We start from the raw sequence: 25,776 nt of genomic DNA on the forward strand, positions 1-25,776 counted from the left end.
GGAATACTGCAGCGCGGAAAGAAAATTGCTTATCCCATTTAAAACGTCCTTATTGTCGTACAGCTACGTACATCCTTTAGTATCATTACTGACAAATTTAATTGCCGAGTATCAGCGCGCGGGCAAAAAGTTTATTTGCCTCTTGACAACATTTTATCGCGATGTACATTTTGAGAAAAAGCGTTTTGAATACTTGTAATAAAATATTTACTTGCGCTACATAAATATTTATACAATAAAGAAATGATATAATGATTTAATTACATTAGTGATTCTTGTTAAATAAATGTAAACAAATATTTATTTACATTTAATAAATTATGTCATTTATATTTACGTAAAATGCTTTTGAATGATGTCATTGAAGGTATTCCAAAAAATGTTAAAATTTAATTGTTTAAATCCAACTACATTAATCCTAACAGCAGATGATATCGAACGAATATTGTGATGTTTTACACATATATGCACGATATCACGATATTGTACGAATGTTCGTACGATATCTGGAATATTCTAGAATATTCATATATCTTGTGTTGTTAGGGAACGGACTATTTTTGAATTTTTACCGTAAGAAATTCACTTGTACGTTACTTCGCATGTACTTAATTATCTCACTTTGTCATCTACTACAGTGAATTTCGAGGTAAAGGATTTGATTACAATATATTCTTTTCATTAAGATAAGCTCGTCTCTGCAGGGGTTCGATAACCCCCTATAAAAACAATAGTTTAATTAGACTTGTGGTTTAGGCAGAGAGAGAGAGAGAGAGAGAGAGAGAGAGAGAGAGAGAGAGAGAGAAATCGAAATGATTGTTGTCGGATGCAGCAAGTATCGGAAGAAAAAGTACGTCGTCTTGCGAAATTCGCGACGAAGCCGAATCGTCTGTGATCTCTCAAACGAGCAGACGCAACAAGAACTTGCCCTTGGAGGACGAGGCGCGTTTGTATTCTCGAGTGTTCATCGCGCCATTCGCGCCAAACGTGCCTTATCCTCGCTCCGTATCGCGGTACTCGAGACGAGTCGTGCACTCCGGCCTGTGTACAGAAACTTACGAACACGCTGCGCGAACAAAAACGAGCAGTCTGCCTGTTAACTCGTCTATATGTGAATGTTAGTAATTGTACCGGCCGCCGGGTGTGACGCGATATCGAGCGCGGTATTGATTACTATCGAAACGGCCAAATTTATTTACTTAAATAACTGCCTCGCCTCGCGTTCCTTTGTACATACACTTTCATCGACGTTTGCGCAATGCGTTGAGCATTCTCGTTCTATTCGTTTTTAGAAAAAAAAAAAAAAAATGAAAAATAAAGGTATTCAAGGCGAATATCGTAGTAGGCGATACTCAGTTTCGCAAATTAACGCGCGAACAAGAGAGAAGTGTATGTTGAAAAAGTTGCGTTAGTTAATTCTGTAGCAGAAAATGGGGTAAAGTGTAAACTGTACGTTTTGTAGAATGAAAATGGTTCGCGATAAAAATGTGGTTTTCCACGATTGACGTGAACGAGAAGCGAGTGTACGAAAGCGTTACGTGTCGTTGTACGCGACGTGTCGTGTCGCATTAAGCAATAGCGAGTCATTAATGCCGTTGTTTCGACCGTGTTGCGTTAAAGACCGTTCGGCCGTCCGTAGACAAGGACGAAATCGATTAAGCGCTGATTACATCCATTTCCGCATTCTCGTTCGCACCGCGTCGCGATTTCAATAACGGTCATTCGGTGACAATTCGTCTATTTCGACGAGATTACATTTTACACGTGTATACGATGTAAACGCGCGCGCGCGCGCTACATCCCCAAGTATCCCGGCGTACGGCGGCGTGGAACGCATTACGATGCATTTACATCGCGAGTAATAATACACATGACGTTTATAGACTCGCGGTCCAGACGTAAATACCGCGCCATTATGTGACCCGCTGCCATTGGCGCGCCGAATGAGCTCCCGAAAGCGCACCGATATAAAATGAATATTTGTATAACGTACTGCACAAATACGAATTGAGAGTGCGAGTGGTGTGACGAGTACCACTTGCTCTCTCTCTCTCTCTCTCTCTCTTTTTTTTTTCTCCACGAGTTATATATCGGATCCAATATACTCAATCTACCGCCGCGTAGCTCTCGCCGAGAAAAGACCTGAACTTATTTACCTTTCGCCAGTTGGAAATTGACACAGCTCGCCAGAAAACTATCGTTACGGTGCACGGTGATACCGGAGGTACCGGTGGTATCTAGGAAGGGGGAGGAATACCCGCTTATACCCGCGACAGAAAAATATTGGACGGAATTATCGTGAGATTGATGCATTCGATAAAATGCCGTCCGAGAGAGAGAGAGAGGGGGGGAGGGAGGGAGAGGGAGAGACTCGGCAACTGGGTGATTCGTAAATGAAAATTTCCTACGTCTATTTTTCCGCGGAAATATTTTCTGCGTAAATGTTTCGCAAGTAACTGTGTATTCAGAATTTTTATGTAAATTCTATTTCATAAACAACATTATTTTTTTTCAGAAAAGAGGGATTATTACTCATTCCGATTAATTTTACATTACTCGCGTGAAATGTATTTTACACTTCAACATTACACTCTATCTTAATTTTCATTCTTCTTTCCGATTAGTTACAATTAAAAATTGATATATTTTTTAGATAGAGACAAGTGCAAAAGTTCTTCTTTAGTTTCGAATTTATGCAGTATTCGATTAAAAAGTTTTATTTTGTGAATTTAATAAATTTCAAAAGCTGAAGTGTTTTTACATCCTTCGCGAAGGTTAATAATATTCATATTACATCGAATGCGCGAATATCAATTAACACACTTGCAACCATGTATTAAAAATTATCTAAAGGCTTAGTAAAGACAAATTTATATATTAAAGATTAAAATAATGCAATAAATAAATAAAACTTTAAACTGATTGACACGTGTCGGCCATCAATGATCAAAAATAAACTTTCTGTTTAGGTTTCGTCAGTTATTGTTGACCAATGGTACGAAATGTCAGAAATAATATTTTGGTGTGGCAAATTTTAATTTAAATACCTTGATATTATAAATTGAAGACTCGGCAATACTGCGTAATGTAAACAGAAAGATTAGCATAGCCAACTTTTAGGCTTAATGTGTTAATGATTATGTCAATAGTCAGTTACCATCATGATGGATCAACGTGAATAATTAACATACTTATTAAAGATTTTATTTTCTTATTCATTTTAATGAAATTCACAACTATTATCCTTGGCAAGTTCCAGAGCTCTTGTTGTCTCCATGTCCATTTCTTAACCCGGATCTTGGCGTATATTTTTTCATAAAAAGAAGCTAATGAATGATCCTAATCCTGTGGGTGGGCGCGGCGGCATCGCTCGGAAGGGTTAAAGGTCGTAAACATGCGATCGTTCGCGTCGATGCGCGCCAAAAACAGGCGTTTCCAGACCGCGGTGTGAATAAGGGGAACGATTTTACGTCCCATCGCAGATTAAACGGTCCTTTGCTGGGTCAAGAGGTCGCGTTCTGCCTGTCCTCTCATCTCTCATTTTTTTCTTTAATTCTCTCGGGCGTGGTACACTAGTTTAATTACTACCGACCGGACGGCGCGTTGCTCCAGATTGTTGAGCTTCGTATCTCAACTTTTTTATGACGAATATTTTTGGATGATGCGTTTTGTTTCCGCGCTAACGCTAATGTATATTTTTATGAAAAGCTAGTCCAGTCAGTTTCAGTGTCGCACAATTTTTTGCTTTTGTAAAATTTGCGAATAACATTTCGGCATATGAACTTTTAAAATGGTGAAAAATTTACGTCAAATCTGGTTAAAAAAGTGTCAAGGGACGGCATGTAGGCACTCGGTGGAAAAATTTATCATCTCGTATCTCGTATTTCATAAATACTCGAAAAATAATGCTACATACTTATGATATATTTTAACACTATAAACATTAACGATTGATTCGAAATATAACTTTAATAATTATTAATTAACTTTTACATCTGTGTGATATACGTAACTATATTTAATATTTTTGAAGTTTTGTAACTACTGAGTCATCGCATATGTACAGTTTATAATAAATTCTACAATATATTTACAGTAAATTTAAAAATAAAAGTTTTATAAAGAAGTGACGTTTGAAATACAAAGCTGCTTTTAATTTTATCTACTTAAAAAATTTTTTTCTGCATATTTGATCGACATAAGATTATGAAAGTAACCTTTTATTTCGTGGAAAATGCTAAGAACATTAAATGAACATTATATAAATAATTGTTACGGAATTGAACTAAGTCCAAATTTGATATTGGAACAGATGAAAGTTGAAAGCTTGATTAATCGTGTGTAATTCCGACATTGATGCATTTCCTCCCCTATAACATTTTCTATAAGTTATCCGTAATGCATGTTTCGACATACGGTCGTTATGTATATGTACAGTGTAACTCCAAACCAAAGTATCACATATTTTCCTCAGCGGGGCGGCTTTCAGTTTTATGGATATTTTCGACGTGCACCCTTTGACAAGTCGTTTTACGATACCAATACTTACCTCATTTCAAAGATGCTCCCGGATGTAACCGCGCAACTTGGTCGTAAGTTACCTTCAGTGACGACGATGATACCTCCTTGATGAGTTCGCGAATCCTCCGTACAAATTTCTCCTTATAGTTTGCGCGAATGGTACTTAACTCTTAAAGAAACAAAACGAGGAACGTGCGCAAAACTTGTCTGTGTAATTTATCACGAAAATATCGTTTCAAATGCCGTCATGTTCTCGCGTATTTTATCTTAAAGTTACGATAGTTACGAATATTTGTAATAGTTTGTTAAATCGTTAGAAGAGATAGTAAAAGATGTGGCTCGGGTTTAATAAATTCCGTTACTCTCAACTTGTACGAAGGAGATGTGCCACGATTATACGCTAGAATTCTGCAGCGAGATACATAATTGATCGCAAAGGTCAACGCGAAGTGGCAAGTGGAAATTCGCAATTTCCGTTTGATTCGAATAGAAAGTTACGACCGGCCTGATAGAGTTTCGTCGTTTTCTTCCTGTCGCGTCCCAAGATTTGCAGTCGCGACACTAAAGTTTCGAAAGCACTCGTCCTTGCGCGCCGCGACTGCAAATATACTACGACATGGTCGCGGTATCCGCAAGCCGAGTGCATTTGCCTCGGTAAGTGCGTTGCCATCATTATGGTTCAACCCACGCTTATCATTCCGAGAAACCAGGTGTACGATAAACAATGATAAACGGACTTGCACGGAGCTGCCGGTGGTTTACCGCGTATCAAACCATTCGTCATGAAGGAGGAGCAGGAAGGTGACCAATTTTTCTGGGAATACCTAACCGCATGTTTATTTTGCATCCTGTGCATTATTTCCTTTGGAGCTAATGCTATTTAAATAGAGCATTCAAGTGCAATTCGTATCTAACGTAATAATTTGATAAATTCAGATGTACGAATGTATGCTGACGTTTAAAAAAAAAAATTGAGCATATCACACATGTAGATTAAATGTTATTTGACATTTGAGAAAAGTATTGATAGATGAGAAATACAGTAGAACCTCTCATATCCGAAGTTTCATCCGAATACTCTAATATCCGAACATTCTGCACAGAAAAAAAGTTAATATCAAAACAATTCATTGTTTCATATATAAGCAAGAATATAAAATCTTCTTTATAAAGAATTTATAATCTTAAACAGACATAATTTGCTTATATGAAGAAAATTTGTCTCTTCATGTAAGCAAATTATGTCTGTTTAAAATTTATAAATTTTTCCAAGAAGATTTTATATTCTTGCTTATAAATAAAACAATAAATTGTTGATTTGATACTAAATTTTTTTCTGTGTACTATCCGAATATTCCATTTTCCAAACAGCGTTTTGTAGTAATGTTTAAGTATACAATTCACATATATGAAGTCCTTTCTGTTAAAAATTTAAGTTTCTCTTTGAATACTTACATGAAATTTAATATAAAAATGTGTTTATTCTATTATCCAAATAATTTTGTCTTCTTATTATTTTGGATATGGGAGGCTTCACTGTAATGTTAAATTTTTGCAGTGTACAAAAGTTACATTTACAAGAAGCAAATTTTTTTAAAAGTACGTTGAACAAACTTTCATTTAACATTTGATTGCAACTGAAAATAATTAAGTAAAAGGCATAAGCTTCTAAACAAGGTTGATTGTATCATTTACGATTTAAATATACATCTTTCTTCTCTCTCTCTTTCTCTCTCTCTCTCTCTCTCTCTACGAAAGCGCAACACGATGAGAAAATTTGCGTTACAAGCTCCGTTTATTAACTATGCTTGTTTGAGTAGTAACTCCATTCTCCCAAATGTAATGCAGTCATTTACATCTCTGGGTAAAGGTAGATCTTTGCGACGTGTACACAAAGCCGGGATCAAATAAAAACAATATATGGTTGAGCGTTTATACGCGCAAACGTGATCCACATGTGAGTACAGGAAGGTTTGAGTCTAGGATGTGAGAGTATATATTTGTAAAAGCGAGAAACTCCGTTTCACACAGAGCCACCCACCCACACGTGCCGCCACTACCTTATTTATCTCCGACTCGATCATGGCGCATTTATCATGCGGCTTTGCGGCCAGTCCCCTTTGAGGCGTGCGTCTGTATCCTCAAGTTTTGCGCAAACACGGAGACTTTTTAATCCGTGCGCGTTGCGTTCCTGCGAAAATTTTCAAGGTAGACTGCTTTGTACCTGAGAGTAGGGGGACCCGATTTGGCTAACTCTTCTTTAAATTCGCGATAATTCACATCTTTCAAGTTTTATTTTTTTTTTTAACTGTCATACTAAACGTCTGTTATACAACGCATGTGTATTAAAAAGAGTTGAAAAGAATGTGGAAAATAAACAAATTAATTTTTCGACGTGTTACTTTTATATTATAATGTTTCAATTGTAGTTGCTTTACCTTGCGCTAAATTTTTTTTGCACAAGTTATTTCGCGAATTTTTAGAGAGAAATAGGAATCACTTAATTATCAGTTTTCGTTCAATGGTCCGTTTACTCAATTTAAAGTTTGTATTTTTTTTTTTTTTTTACGAAAGTTTCGAGGAGTCGCAGATGTCGGCGTGGAGCAAAGGCACAAAGGGGGATAAAAGCGAACGACATAAATAAAATTTCCCGACGTTCATAATGGGTCAAGAGCGAAGTGCCCCGCGATGCACCATCGTTGGCGATAAACCGTTTAAAATAAGTGCCTGGCAATAAATGCTTACCCTCATACACGACCTTATTGTGACGTACAGTCAAGTACGTTCTTCAGTCCTTTCGTTCGCTGACGGCGAGAGTGGCGTGCTCGAGATTAATTATCGTTTCCGACAGTGTCTGTTGCAATAAACAAATTGTCGACGATTGGGTATTAATATGCGCCACGCCCAATCCGCGGATTATATCCTCTCCTCTGCTATGCAAATATTCAGCAGTCAGCTTGAAATTATTTTCGTTCGTGTCGAGCTTGACGCGCGTAAAAAATAGTATTCTACGTGAATTAATTAAAGTGGTGTAACAAAAAAGCTGCATTTGCATAATTGTAATGCATAATATAATGTTATGCATAATAAAATATGCATAATACATAAATATATTGCGTAATTATATTTATGAATGTGCGCAAATCATTTCAGAGGTATCTTTCTTTTATTAGTTTGTCATTATACCCGAATTTAATTTAAAAATTAAGGGTTTAACGAAACGTACTCTTTTGTTTTTAATTTCTATATTGAAAAAAAGGTAGAGTAGATGTAATATAATAATTTCAAATAATGCGATGTGCGTTGGAAGCAACGTTATTGTACGTTACAGATTCAGATCGGCGTGGACGCGCGTACAGCTGCCAGTCGCACATGACATATCCGGGCTTCAAATTAATGAGGATATACTCGACACCTAATGAACGAAGCGACGCTCGACGTACATACGTACATACTCGCGCGCGGTATTTCGTGGCTTGGAGCGAACAAAAGAACAAATCTCGGGTGTCGCGATCGCTGTAACATCGATTGGATACGTTCGTAACGAGAGGGAAGGGACGATCTTTCAACTCGCGTGTTTAAAATGACCGTTAAGAATCCTCTCACGTTGTTTCCAAAGTGGTGCACTCAATTAGGTGAGAGAGGTGCGGTGGACATGGGAGGAAAATGGTGAAAAGTACGGTTAGAAGGAAAGGGGCAGGGGGGAGGAGGGATAATGAAATGAAAATTGCCTTGCGAATCGTCACCGTGTGGCTTTCGAAGTGCCGCTGATGCGTGGCCCGAGAGTACATGCCTCCTTTCGCATTCTTCGCGATTCCCCATCGTAATTTCCATAATGGCCATCATACCGATGGTGATTTTATAGCACGCCGTTCCTCTCGCGCCATCGCCGGAGTGTCGGAGTGTCGGCCTTGCCTCCCGTCGTCATCTGAAACTTCTCGGGAAACGTTCGAAGGGCGAGTAGCACTCGTTTCACCGATGCCCTGGAGACTCTTTAGCCGCGAACGATGTTCCGCACAGCTTGATGCTTACCTAGCCTCAGATTCCATGCCTCAGGCACACATCAGTTCGAGTCCCTATTTTTTTTTTAATTTAATATAAAGATTGATATTATAGTTCAACAATAATATTATTTTATACAAAAAATGTTAAAGAAGAGAAATAATGGTTTTTCATAATTTTTTTGAATGATTTTATTAAATACGATTCCGTGTATCAAATTGCTCGATCACGTTGCAATTTCGAGAAATTTTCAAGTTCACGCGCGCAAAAAAGACTATTTTAGGGTATTTTGGCATATTATAACTATGTTATGTTATAAAGAAGTTTTATTGCAATCAAAATTAAGTATGTTATTAGAGATTCAAATTTTAAAAGAAATTTTGTGTCGATTATATTCGAGCCGACATTTATAGGCATGTACACAGCCCCATATTATAATAGGATCTACAAATATTATTAATAACTTGATGTATTATATGTTACTATAATAGAGTGGGAGTATATTAGTTTAGAGAAAATTATTTCGGATAATTGGCATTATGAGTAGATTATCACGGATATGTAACTTTATATTAATAACTTGATTTATTATTATAAATTACTATTATACATAACAAAATATGATAATTACAATATATACTTTAATGTCTGGATATCGTGCAATTACCATTTAAATTTGTCTGTTTGCTGCTCAAGGCGAGTAAGCTGTTCGATTCTCTCGGCGGTTCGACACTCGGACGCGAGACGGCAGAGTTGCTTAAGGCACAAGAAAAATAAATGAGTATGCGGACTTTTGTTATTATGTTGACTCTTTATGGATTCGTGGCGCCTAACAACGGCTCACCCTTGTTGCCGTAAAGCAAACAACGTGCAACAGTTTTCCTAATTGGAGGGAACATGAAAGTGTTTCATTCCATCGGGTTTTATTTAATATAGATATTGTAGAAGGTGAAATAATTTATGCAAAAGTATGTGTCGCTCAGAAGTTTTCGCATTTACAAATTATTGCATTGCGCTCGCTCATAATACCGTCGCGGCGGCGAATTGCATTGCGTTTCCACATGACAATTTCTCGCATTTGTGTTGTCGGGGGATGAAGCGCGCCGTGCGCGCCGCACGACTGAGAATGTGAACAAACATCTTTTTTCTCAGAGAAATCTGGCGTACCATTGAAACACAAAAACAGAGTCACAGTCATGAGAGATGTGATTGCCGGCTGTAACGATTGAGTCTTGGCAACGAGTGGAGCGCTCTTTTTCAAGAAAATGTCGCATTTTGCTTATCTATTTCTTCTGCCTCGTTTTCGTTTAATCATCGGCTCGTCTGTTTCGCGAAAACCTTCATACAGAAGTTTACAGTATCATTAGCGACGCTTTTTGCATTTATGTAATAACCTGTAAAATATCTTTTTCGATGATAATTAGAAATCATTTAATTAAAAAAAGAAGGAGATATAATGGAAATATAAATTTGGATATGTAACTTTTTTTATTTTCTTCTCACAGTGAGTTCTTAAGTTTAATATTGATTAACATTGGATGTATTTTTATGGATTTTGCAAATTTTTAAATATGATAACATAATGACATTTATTTTTAGTTAATCTCACAATTTTTAGTTAATTTCTTTCTGCATTCTACACTTTTGATTACTGGTAGATATATTGGTAGAAAAAGATTTTGTACTTGTCGTTTTCAATAGAAAAAAAAATGATTCCACGATTCAAGCAATCTCTTTTTGAAGATTTTGATTCCTAAAATGGGGCTGTGTTACCCTTAATAGGACTGTATCACACAAGTGGACGCTATGTATAAGGCTATCACCGTTTTGACGGGATCGCAAATGGGAATTTGATCAGAAAGAATGAGGGTTTTAATCAGAAACAAGACTTTGTTTACACTGAGCGTAGGTAGACTTTTCGCCTTTCGGTTCGTGCCGCAAACCGTTAACACGTCCCAAAACATTCGCGATTGCAAGGGGAGATCGGACTAGTAACGAAGGGTTACGATCCTGTTTTTCCGCAATAGTCGCTAAAAGTTATTAGTTCCATTCGCACCTCGCACCTCCGCTCCGCCCCCACTGGATCCCCATTCTACCGTCATTGTTTACGAGGCACCGTAAAATGCATCCTCGCTTGTGCATACAAATGCGTTTTACGGATGTAGGATATTTTCGCCGATTTGGAGACGACAAGGCGCGGAATGGAGCGCGGGGACCAAGCTGGGGCGAGAAAGGAGACGATGGAAGAGAAGAGTGAGAGAGAGAGAGAGAGAGAGAGAGAGAGGAGAGAGTGCATTAGCCAGAAATGTTGCTGTTCTGGTAAGGAGCCGCACGTGACACCGTTGCATAGGAACAAAGGGATGTAATAAGCACAACGGAGCGCGCGGAAAATCTCCCCTGGCTTTGTTATCGCCGAGATAAGCGGAAACGCGTGAGATTTGCGAGCTTCTTGGGAAAGCTACGTTTAATTTCTGTCGGGCGCGTCTTTGCTGCAACGCAACCGGGCGTACTCTGCGCGACGCGTCGCGTCGCGTCGCTTGCATTTTCGAGAGCGCTGCATATTCTGGGAGATTGACTTTTTCGTTATTTCCTCCAGCTTTCCGCCGCGTACGAGTGGTACGTAAAAATAGGTTCTTGAATCTCGCGAAATGTGAGGGACGTGCAACTACACGGATTGTTTGCATCGATTAATTTTATGTTTGCATAAATTGTATTTTAATTGACGCAATTTTACAATATTATTTTTTAAGGAGAATTATTAAGTTTGGCAGGTTTACTTTTTAAAATTTAAATAACACTTGTGTAACAATTATTTACATACATTGCGCAGGAATGTGGCGCCTTTTTTGCTTTTTTTTTAAAAAAAAGGTTTATAAAGGACGGGAGACTCTACAGAGATTGCTTGCATTTGCGATTAACTCAAACATACCTATGCAACTTGTGACGTTGAAAATGACGATGAATGATTAGTACGAGGATTCTTTTGCTTTGTCGACGACTGTCGAGACTTTTGTAGCACGTTGTGCCGCGAAAAACTTGCTCACCGCTGTTTTTCTCCTCACGCCGATTTGATCCCGCGGAGAAAATTATAATTTACATGGATTTAATCTTCGCAGACGGCGCAGCGGCGCGGCGGGCGGCGGGCTGCCAGGAATCTTCTCTTCCCGTTAATAAGATTTAATATCTCACTCGATAAAGGGAATCCTCGCTCGGAAGGGCTTGAAAATCATTAACATTATTTCCCGGGCTTCTCCGCCGTTTACGAATTATTGCAACAGACCAAATTAGTCCCGCCGCCCGTTTCTGCGCTCGTGCGGGACACGCGGATACGGGCGTGCACGTATTAAAACAGTGTCTCCCAACTCCGCTCGCTCGACTTATTATTCCGCCGACGTCTTCTGGGTGGTCCCCAAGTAGTCTCACAGATAGAAAGAATGTAACTTTATTACGACGCCACATGGCCAGAATACGAGAGTCGAAACGTGTCATGGCCATCGTTTTCTTGCACGTAACCGTCTCAACGCTCTCTCAAAATCACTAAAACTACGTTTAAAGGCCATTGCGCGTAAAAAAAAGTTTGAAAGTAATCACAAGGCCATGAGCATTGCGATCAATCGTAGTCGAGCATTTTCAAATGTAAAACTGCAATTTTGATTGCGATTGGTCGATATGTTTATAGCTTTTTATGGTTACGATTAAATTTTTTTCTACCTGTAATAGGCTTAAGAACAATAAAAGACATGCACGCTTGGATGCACTTGCGTATTAAATAGCGCACATATTATATCCATGACGATAATCGGATTAAGATGCGAGTAAAGTAAAACTGTCAGATTAAAAATATTGGTCGATCTTTATCCGTCTTGAATAAAATTGAAGTTTACATTAAGATAATTAGATTTCTCATTTATATCATTGATTACTATAAAGGGTGTTTGATAATAAGTGTAACATTGTTTGTGGATAAACAGAGAAGCAGTAGAGTTAAATTAAATAAAAAGATTCTCTACCATTTTGCAATTTTTGCACTAATTAATGAGAAATTAATTAATAAAAATCTGCGAATGAGCTGCAACCGCGCGCGATGCAGCAGTAAAAGACAGCCCAGTGTTACACATCATTGATCGTTGCTGTTGATGATGCGTGTTCCTTCCACTGCTTCATCGCGCACGTAATATCGTAATCGGCGCGTGACGCCGAGCTATCTCCTGTCACATTAATTTCTCATTAATTATTGTGAAAATCACAACAACAATGATAGAAAACTTTTTTATTCGATTTAACCTGCTCTATCTGTCTACAAGCTGCGTTACATACCTATTAACAGATCTTGCGTATTTGCAAATAAGATTCTTTAACTTGCCGCATTATTCATTATCAACAAAGTTGGTTAAGACGTAGTTGGTAAATTAAAAATCTTGTTCGGGCGGAGTTTTCTCTTTTCTTTCCAAGTTAATGAATTAGCGGTAATTGAAGGTTCGCTCGATCGACGCGAACTTGTGAGAGACTCTGAGGTGTAAACCAAAAGTACGCGTACCGGTATGTCCATAAGTTTTGGAGCGCGTGCTGCGTACGCGAAATTCATTAGACGACGGAATCCACGCGCTCGCTTTAATATCGAGACGCAATTTAAATGCATATCATGTACCGCGTCGAGACGCTGCGCGGTGGCCGCCGCCACCGCCTCCATCGCCGCCACCGGGATTATCATAACCGAGCAATTATCGTGCGGGAGTTTAGGACCGTTCGTTCGTTCGTTCCTTCCTTCGCTCGCTGGCAGACACGCTGGCACCGGTTTACCTATCTCTCAGATCCGTCCATGCCTGACCATAAATTCGCCCTGGCGAATTTCCCAAGTTACACCCCAAGTTTCACGAATGACTAAGCACCGATAAATCCCCGTCGCGCGGCATTAATCCAACCATGGACGAAGGACAACCGACATCGCGTCTCCGCGATCGACATAAACGATTGTACTATTAGAATTATCGCTGATATAATTTATCGTGCTTTGTGTTGTATATCTACCGTCGCGCTAGCGTTCGGTAATACTCGGGTGACGTTATATCGAGATATCTTGGGATTAAATCGGAAAATCAAGAGAGAGAGAGAGAGAGAGAGAGGTAGAGAAAATAGATAAATGACTACGCCAAGTATTTTGTGAAATTACATAATGTTTATCATCACATTTTTCTGAAAATTGAGATAATTATAGAGATACGTAATTTCAATAGCATATAAATTATGAATATATAATATAATTGTTTTTTTTCTTCCTTTATATGAACAATATTATTTTAAGGAAAAAAAAACAACTTTATACGCAACAATTTATAGATGTTTAAATGTCTAGGATTTATTAGACGAATATTTATTTATTTTATTACGTCATCAAAGGTTTATATTACACATTCAAATAGATTATTCGTATTATTGAGTCATTGTACTTTCAAGAAGGATTTGGTTCACCTGCCTGTCATGTGCGCGACGGCTGATTAATCGTATAATATAATTTTTCAGGTGTAGCTATTAGATCTTATTTCATACAGTAGCATTCGATAACTTACATGGATATGTTTAGTATTATCGTTGACTCATTCAACACAAAGATTAAACAATGCACATATGGATAATCCAAAAGTTGAATAAAATAGACACAAGTTTCTTTTCTTTATGTATTCATACAATATTTCATATTTGTTTTATAATTTACTTTAATAAACTAAGAGTTCTTTAAACTCTTTAATATAAAATATATTTCTGTGTAATATAAATATCGATTACGTCTAAATGTTTCTCTTTATGTATATATACATATACTTGATACTCTTAATTAATATATAACTATATTAAATTTAATATCTTATGTCTTACCGTAACGTAAAATTGCAGGCAAACGAAACGTGCATTTTGCAGTCGTTCTTATGCAGTGCCGTGGTACATAGACCAGATTCGTATTAGATTTAGCGAGGGGGCAGCGATGTGGCGCACGTGGTGCGCTGGGATTGTCGACGGTCGACGATCGAGTGCAGCTGGCGTTTATTATTGCTCTAATTATCGCGTGGCGATGTCAGCGCTGATTGTCGCTCTCGTGCATACGTACCACCTTGCTGCGCGTCGCATTTCGAGGGGGATGAAAATCGCCGATGAAATTTCGATTCGCGAGGCGAGGACCGAGGTGACGAGCTGTGCGCGCGACCACAACGACATGAACCATTGTTACCGCTTGAATTTGCCTGGCTGTGCGGACGCGAATTCCGCACGTTTAACGCTAAACGTGTCAGAGCAAACGAACATAATCGAACGCCGCGTGTTATACACTCGACTCGAACTCTCTCGATCCGGCCATTTCCCGTTAAGGAAAATACTGATACGCCTAGCCTCCACATTTAATACTCGTACAAACAATTTTTTTTTAATTTACGACAAAAATGTTGCTCACTTTGCGACAAGTTGGTCTAATTTTATTAGTAATTTTCACATTCTTAGCTTTGTTATTTTTATATTTCAAATTTATTAATTTTTTGTTTGATTATCACAAGATTTCATCATCCTTGTCACGAACGAAACTATATCGATATTATGAATGATCGAAGCTGTGATGTATGTATTTCTCCCCGCGCATCTTCGAGTTGCACGCGAAACCATTCATTGTTAATCATCTTGTGTTCCTAACGATTCTCGCAATTCCGTTATTTTTAGTCGTTATTACTGCATCCACAAACGCGGCCGAATATATACGCCAATGCGTAATGAGCGCGCCGCTCTGAATTTGCAATTAATTTGTCGCTTATGGAAGGGGCTCTACATGCTGTCGTAACGAGAATACGCACAAGATTCGTTAGATCGAAAGGAGATAATGAAATGATGTGTTTTAATGAAATGATGTCTTTTTCACCAGATGCTCTTGGAACCCTCGAGCTAATTACCATTTGCTCCGATAAAAGAAACATCTTATGGCTTTGTCGCTCGTTTTTCGGCCTTTTTGAAGTTCTGTCTCATTCCTCTCCGACCATAATATTCATTCATCTGTATCGTTCTATGACCTTCGTGACACGCGATTAGTGTTCTTGCCGATTGAAAAATGACTAGACAAAACGTATGTAAATATTTTTTTTCTTTTTTTTTAAGAAATCGTATCCTTGCTGCCTTTTTTTGTTTTTGAAGCTGATTCTCTTAAATATTGCTGAAATTGTGTTTATGAAAATTTTTAATGTAAAATTTTTGTTTGAAAATTCTTTTCATTTTTACGAAACCTTTCTTTGATACGATTCATTTTTTTTCAAAGATTGATTCTCAAACGTGAATGTAATGTGTGAACTGAATTAATATTTAAATGAAAATGACGATAGCAGTTGGAAGGAATAAATGGATTAGCTATAAGCCACTTTACGCATAATATTAGACATATGTAAATCCTTAACAGAATTGCACCCTTTGATCTCTGCGATAAATTGTTAACCATAGAAACGTTTACGATTACGGGAAAACTCCTCCGGTAATCTACTTTTGATATAGGAGTTCTGTCGTCGCATGGTAACCTTATGCCTTCTCGTCGATGGGCTGGCCAAAACTTGCATATAGCGCGACATAAATTCCACTGTCGCTGGGTAACGTTGAATCGCTGTTTGCGCGCGATCACGCCTGGAATCGTCGATTGTCCGTCCCGTTTACGATCGCGAGCATTGGAACCTAACGCCACACTTAATCGTGGCGCACAAGCGCGACCATAACTTTATTTTACAATCTGCCCGGAAGCGAAACTGACGGAAGTTCGACGTCGTCGAGCGTAATCGCGCCTGGCGTAGGTAAGATCCAAATCAGCTGCTATCTCGAACTCGTTTTCTTACCGCGTCTATTTGAAGACCCGGGCATAAACGAGAATATACATATGACACATTTCCAGGAACTCGTTCTCCTCTTTGAGAAACAAAGTTACTGAAGACATAATATGTTTACAGCCTTAATATTTATGAGGCAAAGTATCTTTTCTGTGCAGAGTAATTAAAATACTGTTTGAGAAGTGCTTTTCCGAGATATTTTCTTGTTAGTAAATGACATTGTAAACCGCTGTCCGAAATTAAGTTTGGAAATATCATTTTATTCGACTTTGTACTGAGAACAAAGTAATGCTTACTTTGTCAGCCACTTGTCTTGAATTGTCGACAATATTAGTTTCCAATATTATGTTTGCTTTGTTTTCTCATTTTTATTATTATGATCAAAGCCAGAAAGATTTTTTTATCTTTGACCGTTCAAGTGATTTTCAATAAAATACTATCATTCCTCTAAGTGAAAAGATGAAACACGTCATAATACAGCTGACGTATAAAAAATAAAAATTGCAATCATTTTATGTCGCGCAGAATATTTTTTCCTTACTCTCTCAATCAAACTTTATTTCTGATTTCGTGGCAACTGTCTTAATCTCTTTTTTTTGTCGGTTTCTTGAAAATATTCTGTATCCGCCCCTGATTCTGGCCCTACATTTTCTCTCTCGTGCCTAAACCGCCCACGGCTAAGTGCGCTTTCATCGGAGCGAAAAATTCAGCCCGAGCTGTAGGACGGTTGAACCCTCCTCCCGTTACTCTCGAAAGAGGATTCAAGGTGCGGGTGAAGCGGGTAATACACATAACGACAATCGTTTTCGCCGTCTTTCTCGTTCCGGGATCGGCGCGGCGCGCCATTGCATACGCTCCGAACTGCTCTCCAGGACGCCCATTATGTTATCGTGCGACGATGTTCTTCGGAGAGCTCGAATTTCGTTAGTATAAATCTCTCGCGATGAACACTCGGGCTGCAAGCAATTCTGTAGAGTGCAATTTTCATGCCACGCATGCCTGCGTAAGTTGCGCGAGCTACCGTTCAACATTGCATGTTTAGCGCGAGCTTAATCAATTACTATGTTAAATGAACTTTCAGTTTATGAATCAAGTCTGGTGCGCAAGATTAATAGTGTCGAGCTTTAAACGTCTAGGATACCCACTGAGCACGCCATCGATCGTGCAAAGTGGCACAGGGCTTGGGCTAACGGCTACGATTAACTCGAATATTAGCATACTTGCCCTCGAGTTGTAGATTCGCCTCGAGTTACAAAAACGAATGGATACAATGAAAGTTACGTACATTGCGATTATTTATTCTATAGTAGAGCGGCGTAAATTCAGACGTAACAGCAACCACAGCCGTATGAAATAATTTCAAAAATTGATCTTTTTTTGACATTGCCGATATCCAACAATCAAACATCTTTACGAGTACCAATGTAGATGCGCGTCACTAGGTCATTATTACCGCGTCGGGAATATGAACGAAGATCGCGAGTAGCAGAGAGACTGGCTGTTGATCGATTTTGAAACGCGACGAGGTCAAAGTACAGCAATTTTGCACGATTAATCCCATTGCTGTTTGGCACATCGACGTTGCGGCGTCGTCGTCATCATCGTCGTCGTCGTCGTCGTCGTTGTTGTCATTACGCTCACGGATCGTCCGGACTTGCTGATTAGACCTCGAAGCGTCAGCTATTGAGATAAAGGAGCGCGTGGAAGCGCGGCGCAGGCAGGACGGAACAGTTTGGCGAGCATCTCAAACGCGAGGATATTAGACTACCTGCCTACTAGTTAGACGTTGCTCCGCGTGTACTCTGCACGTATGGGATAATTACTAATTAACGTAACTGCTGCGGGGAGCTGTTGCCCCCTTTCTCCGCAGCTACACCGCAATGGCGGCGAAAGCCGGATGCAGCAACCGTATGCAGAACGGTCGAACACAGAGAGAGAGAGAGAGAGATATGTGTGTGTGTGTATACACACACACACACACACACACACACACACACACACACATATACATACATATATACATACATATGTATATAATCAGAAAGCTGATTAGATATATTTTCCTTCGGGAGTTCCTAATTACTCGGATTATCTGCCGTTTACCAGCCGAGAATCTAAGAGTGATTGCATTACGTCCGGTTTCGAGCTTTGCCGAATAGTTGTCTCGTTTTCTCTCACTCGCACACCATTTGTACATATTTCGTAACATCTGGTTCTCAGATAATAATTTAGATTGCTATTAATCCTGAAAGTGATATAAATACGTATCTATTTATGATAATCTTAATTGTGATCTCTGCGGTACTTTTGAGACCAGTTAAGTTGTACGAGATAATTGTAATTGAGATTCTCCTAGATCAAGATATGTGACAAAGTGTCGCGGGTTTCGAAATGATTAATGATTAAAGAATTGGCGAATATTATATTATACTAAAAATAAAGTAATATTTGTTGCAAAGCATTAAATTAATATTTGTAGTATTATTTGTTGTATCACTTTATTTTTTATTTAATGAGAATATAAATAACGGTTAACATTTTTAATTATTTATTTTATTAAATAATATAGAGATATTCATCTTTAATGAAAAGAGAAATCTTTACAAATTCAGTCTTTGAATTTTTTGATTAGTTTACCGAATCAACGTAATATTGGTACAAGACACAAGGTTTGTTATTAAACCGACCAAGCAACTATTTGGCATTAGAGGAACAGAAAGACTTACGTCACTCTTATTACTTTTACATCTTTCTGAGAAAAAGTGTGCCGCTTATCGTGTCAGATTGCAGTCTGAGAACAACAGTAGCAGCTTAGAAAAGATCTGTGATTCTCTCCAGTATCTTTTATTATATTACCGTTGTTGCATCTTTTCTTGTCCGCCACTTTCTCTAGAATTAAACAATGAAAGTGATAAATTTCAAATAAATTTTGCAGATTTTTTTCTGCTCTTTTTTATTCTGTGTACATTTGAAACTTTTTTTCTTGAATTTCTCTGCCAATCTCTCTCTCTCTCTCTCTCTCTCTCTCTTATTCGAAGATTTGTTTCTAACGTTTGCATACATATTTATGTAATCAAACTTTTATCTACATATGATTTTGAGACATTCGAACGTCTCTAACATTAGTAAAATACTTTTATTATACGTAATGTGAAAATAAAATTAAAAAATTTAACACAAATAAAATGACGTAATCTAATATTTTATTAAAATATTAGAAAAAATCTTGACTTTATTGCATCATTCTTTTTTTTGGATCAGAGTCATCGCATCCTGCTCACGCGATGTGAGAATTCTTCCATCTCCCATGCTGGAGAACGCGAGAGGAAACATTTACAGCGTGCCACGAACGACAGAACGTGCCTTTCGCGCGCACGACTATTTGTACACATGTACCGCGTGACGCGGCGTAATTCGATATTTTCGGAGCTGGTTCGAAAGTTGAGAAAAAGAGAAGGAACGGGAACGAGAACTCTCTCTGTCGGGGCGGCAATTTGTGGCGTGACGGTTCCAACAACCCCCACAGCGAAGCGTCTGCGGGGGGTCCGCCGCGTCGCGTCCCTGTAACCCCATTTTGTGCTACATTCTTGTTCGTGCAAATGCCCGGAGTAGAGTGGAAGAGAGGGAACGAGGGGCTCTTCTCCCCTCATCCGGCTTTTTCGAGTGGCGACAAAGATGATAAAAGTTTGTTAGACTGCAATCGCACGGGGCCCGCTTTTTCATACTTGACGACACGTCGCGCGGCATTTTATTGCTAACGGTACGTTAAAAGCCCCCAACCTCCGCGCCCCGGTTTTGTCCGGATACGTTGTAATTAAGGAGCGGCAGGGGGGATGGAACGAGAGGTCCGACGATCTCCTCGAAGGTGCTTGAATTAATCGCCGATCATGTCGGTTATTAGTCCCGGAAGGGAACCGTGGGATATATCGCGTCCTTCTGGAGGAGACCTATTTCTTTGGATTAAGATGATTGCCTTTGGTGACGTAGTAATAACTTCTGACTAGATTCTTATCTTTATTTATGGGCATCCCTTTTCACATCGGAAAGTATTTTGTAAATAATTCAATATTAAAGGCCGCCGCGTTCTTAAATTAATTTTTCGTTCAATAGAAATTCAAATCTGCTTTGTCAATAAAGATTATATTTAGATTTATTATTAATTAATTGGAATGCTATTTCCATTATATTTTTCTTAATACTATTCTGGATGTGAAAATCCGCTCCCAGAGTTAAAAAAATTTTTCCACCTTTTTTCTACTTTATAAGTTACAAAAATGTTAAAATGACTGATCTAACTGTTTTAATATAAATAAAATCTTGCATTTTTTTGATCTACATATCAAAATTTTAATAACAAAAACTGTATCGAACTTGAATTGGTTTTGTTGGAAGTAAAAGTTCATTCACAGTAGCACGCACATTTTCGAGTTAATATTCTGTTTTCTATTTTAAGTAATGTTTCACACTATTTTAATAATGTAGAGGTATCTTTCCCTCAATTTGTCTGCGAATATCGAAAGCATCGCTTGATGATACAGTTATCGTATTCGTATCCTACATTTCGTTTTGATTGAAACGATTTGTATTATTTACATTCTACGCCCAACTAAACGTTTTATTTTAAGCGTTCGTGCTCTCACAGGAGCGCAAAATATCGTTCACCTTTGCTTTCGCGGCAGTGCGGCGTTTTAATTTTTTAGCGCGCCGTAAGCACGGTTGGACACGAGAAAGCGCTTCTCGAACTAGGAGCGATAAAATTCTTCGGACTTCTCGGGTCCTCTGAGAGTATCCACACAAGCTATCGTAACCTCACCTCACCCTTGCACCAAGGTAAGCCGCGCTATCTCGACCGGTTACGTACCGGAAGCTGGGCGTCTCGTTCTCTCGAGCGAGAAGCTCGCCTTCTCGATGAAACCGACCTCCGCCCTCCGCCCTCCGCCTTCCGCCCTCGTTCTCCCGCCCACACCATCTGCCTGCTCCGTTCTGACGTGTTCTGGTCTTTTTGCCGCCCGTGCCATCGTGTCCTTCCCTACGGCTACCTCCTTTAACCTCGTGGCACGCGCGCTAGAATCGCCCGAGGATGGTGGCTCCTATGCTATCCCCCGATGCATTCCGGTGACGAAGCTTTTTACAGCGGTGTGCCAGACGATTGGCCCTGCAATGATGATGTTTCGCTTCAATGCTGCTATCTGACCCGTGGAACGAAATTGTCACGGTTAAACTTTGGATAAACTAAGGTCAAGCACCTCGTAGAAGAAAGTTGCATAGAAAAAAAACAATAGTCTTGTTTTGACAATTTTTATTTTTTTTTAATGAGGTTGTGTAGCTTTAAACTGACGTAACTTGTTTACACGAAGAAATTTTGTTTTATAAAGAAAGATATATTCTCACTCTTTGCACAATTTTCACGAGTTAGAAAAACATATGGGAAATAACAACGTCTTATAAGTAGCGAAATAAAATGAGTAGATTAAATTCTATTAAAGTAACTACATCTTCAGATCGAGAGATTTAGAATTTTTTAATTTATAAACTATTAAAATAATCATATTTTGCTCTTTAGATGACTATAATAATAATATTGAAACTAAAACGTAATTTTTTCTTGACATTTAAGAATTTATATTTTTGTTTATATGTGAAACTCTAGTACTCTAGTTGTTAAATAGAATATATTAATTTTAATTTGATATTAATTTTTCTTTCTGTTGATACATGTTTTTTTTTATTTTTATTGAAATTTTAATATGAGATTTTGTTTTATAATTTGATTTTATGTTGACTTAATTAAACGCTGTAACGAAGCATGAAAAGTCACATTAACGAAACGTTGCAAAGTAAGCGTTTTTAACATGTGTTTTATTGTTTATTCGTACACTCTGTTTCTATGTGTTATTTGTTTTGTGTTTGTATCTTGACAATTAAATGTAACGTTAAAATAATGTGGTTCTTTTACGAAGGAATACTTCATATTATTTGCGAAGCGTGTGCAATTTTTCAAGCTACAGTGAATTTGCAGAAGCAAAGAGAAAACTCAGAAATGCGTGCAACATTATTCCCTTTTGAAGTCGAATATAACATTGTAGAGTTTATTTAAGTTCAATCGCAATTTTTATGAATCCTACATTTAGAAAGAGTTGCGCCAATCTGATAAATGGGTATTGGTTTATAAAATTTAATCCACAACTTTTAACTTTTTCCACTGTCTGAAACTTCTTACATTTGGTAGAAACGATACAAAAATATTTTCGTATCCTGAAAATTATAAGAAATGTCATTTGAATCTTTTGTATATATAATTTGTTTCTTTGGAAATCGTCTGAAAATTATTGGTCGATCTCCTGCTTTTAAAGAAATTACTAAGAAAATAGTGTAAGAATCTTCATTTATGTGAATTTTATAGATCTTTCGTGAAACATGTCGATTGGAAAAGTTTTATGGCTCTCTCTCTCTTTTTCGCAACTACTGTAATCGCAATATTCGCGAACTCGCTTTTATCTTTGTTATGTGAAAACGACGATTTAAAGTTCATAAGATTTAAGTACTTTTCGCGAAACGAGATTAAAATGTAAAGCTTGGTCCGCGATAAGAAGCTTTATGGTGCGCTATTTACGCGATCGCGGTTTGCTTTTTTTTCTCTTGTTGAAAGAAGTAATTAACAGCAAAATTAGAAAAAGCGAGAAAAACAAATATATTGGCAGTTAATATTTTTGCTCGTTACATGTCAAATACGCGCACACAAGTAATATTTCTTCAAACAAAATTAATTCGCTCTCTTGAAAGGATCATGCATAAAGAGAATTTAATATAATTAATTATCATAGTTGATGAAAATATTGAAGTAATACAGGGGTAAACGGGAGATCTTTTTTCATCGTGCTCTTTAAAGAAATCTGCATTCATGTCTCTTCATCGTTCATTCTTTTACTTCCGCGAAATCCACGTGTTCTTTTTTTCCCCATTCTCATTCTGCGCGTCCATGGTCACGCGAGGCGAGGCGTCGCTCACAACGCAAGGCTTCTTCATCCTTTCACTTATCCTTTGACTTGCGCTCTCCGTAGTGAGATTACCATGTCATCGTTGAAACCCTTACGGTAGTTGGCGCAGATTTATTTCTCAAAAGTGTTTAAATTGCAATACTGTTTACGCAGATAGTAATTATTGCAAACTATTGTAATTTTTTTTAATGATAGGACCGCGACGGCTTAATTAAATTGTAATTAAGGGAGACAGGCTTGTTGTTAATTATCGCCGTGTACTCGCACGCAATCGAAGATGTCATTAACGGATATTGATTTTTCTGTCGCGCACGTCTCGCACCTGCCGAGACGCGCTTCGTTCTGAGGTCGATGCTCGTTAGAACATGAAAACTCGTTTAGTAGCGATAATAATGCGCACTGCGCAATGCCGATTGACGCACGCCTCCGCGACGTGACGAAATCGAGTGTAAAGCACTTGAAATTTCATTGTTTATCGATATCGACAGAATTTATCGATTTCAGTATGTTTCTCAAGTAATTGCAAAGTCTGATTTCGTTCCGCACGCATAATTGATCCAACAGCAGATATTCAATTAATTTTAACATTTTATCTCTGGGAATTCTTTGTATATTCTTACTTCTTCAGAAATGTGCCCATTATTCAAATACGAATAGAATGGAATAGGGTAAAGCTCGACTCTATTCGGATGTCTCTGCGATTTGAATTCGAATTATATACGAAAATTTTGAATCTAAGAGTTTCGAGTATGAATCACATATATTGGCAATCGTATAAAATTATATTTATATCATATCCATTTTTCATATTTACATATATATAAGATTGCGAAATATGGTCATGAATTTTTCGATATTTGGGAACACATGTATGAAAATTGATGTGCGCCGAATGAATTTTGGAATTTCATGACTAGACTTTAGCGAGTGGAGAGAGAAAGCATAATATGCGTAACGGCACGAATAATAAACCTCTACCTCTACCATTCGGCAATATCGCTTTTGGAAATCTCTGGGCGATCGTCGAGTAAAACCGACACTGAATGCGCGCGATTATATAATCGCTATTCTCTTCGTGTGCATCTCGTGTCGTCATTTAAACATATCTACTCATTTGCACGCTTCCGCGTCGCATCGAGTCGTCAAATTAATTTCGACGAGTCGTTGGTGCATACCATTATTGAATGCGCCCTTCCTCCCTTCCTTCTCGCGCGCCCTTCGTTCGTTTCCCTCGAAACGATTCCTCCGATAACGATTCCTCGGGTAAGAAAAATAGAGAACCGACCGTGCGCGGCGGTTGTCATTTGCAGCTCGACGATTATTTTCGCGCCGTTAAATCGCGAATTCGTGAAAAACTCAAGTCTGACAGCGCGTGAAGAGTCTTGGAATTTCATAAATATCCAGCGTATCGACTCGACTTCCGACCGACAACGAGCGCCGTCGATTTTCTCTTTCTCTGCTGAAATTGCCAATTGTGAGTCAAAGATACAGGACGAGACGTTCTAGACATTACCCGCGTTTTTCTCTTTAATGCAAATTTTTTTCTCGCCAGAAATATTTAGCGGCACTTACTAATGAACGGGTTTGCGATGAAGAAACTGTTTTAACAATTTTAATTGAAACAATCTTTAATGTATTTGTGATTATTAACATGAATTCATTGTCCAAATTTGACTAACACATCACACATTTGAGAAGAATTATGGCAAAGTGGCCAAAAACATTTGGTACCATTTTTTTGTTTCAAAATTTTTATGTGATAGAGCAAATTTGGAACATCATTTTTGGATTTAAAATGCCTATAAAATTCTTATAAAATCAGCACACAATTAAATGTAAATTTTTGGCAACTTTGAGGGACAAACCCAAAAGATTTCATTATTTATCTTCAAACAGACTTGAATAGAAACGTGTGATTCGCTTTTCAATTACCTTGATATCTCGCACTGAAAATGTTAACATTTTTCACTTGCGTTTTCAATAAGCAATCTGTGGAACGTTTCATACAGTGGTTGCAAATTACTTTACCGTTTCATTGCGCGGCGAGGCGCAGCTCGCGCTATTCTCAAAGTTACCGTGAATGCTTATAGCGCCATTGTCGACACGCTTATCACATCGCTGTCAACTCTGTTTGCCGGTGTAACAAACGATGAATGGATGCATTACCTTCTCCACCGTCGAAGCTTTGCACTTACCTCGCTAGAAACGTGTTGGTGAATTGTCGCCGCGACGAAGTCGTATCGATACTCTATTAGCACGGTGGATATTTACGGTGGAATCGGGGTCCGCCACTGGATGAGAGAGTCTTTCTCTCTCTTTCTCTCTCTCACTCAATAGTAGTCAAAATGATGTTACGCATCAAGGCGACGAGCGGGGAGAAGTGGAGGAAGAGGAAGAGGAAAAGACCGGGGCGA

At 38.3% G+C, this 25,776-nt stretch overlaps 1 protein-coding gene across 5 annotated transcripts in view; it reads left to right on the forward strand.

Annotated features, from left to right (window-relative positions):
- The window catches only part of LOC105202522 (slo-interacting protein 1), a 205,665-nt gene that overhangs the window by 780 nt on the left and 179,109 nt on the right, over nt 1–25,776 (forward strand). The gene's annotated exons all lie outside the window — the stretch shown is intronic.

Source organism: Solenopsis invicta, chromosome 6 (assembly GCF_016802725.1).
Source record: "Solenopsis invicta isolate M01_SB chromosome 6, UNIL_Sinv_3.0, whole genome shotgun sequence".
NCBI classification, from domain to species: Eukaryota; Metazoa; Arthropoda; class Insecta; order Hymenoptera; family Formicidae; genus Solenopsis; species Solenopsis invicta.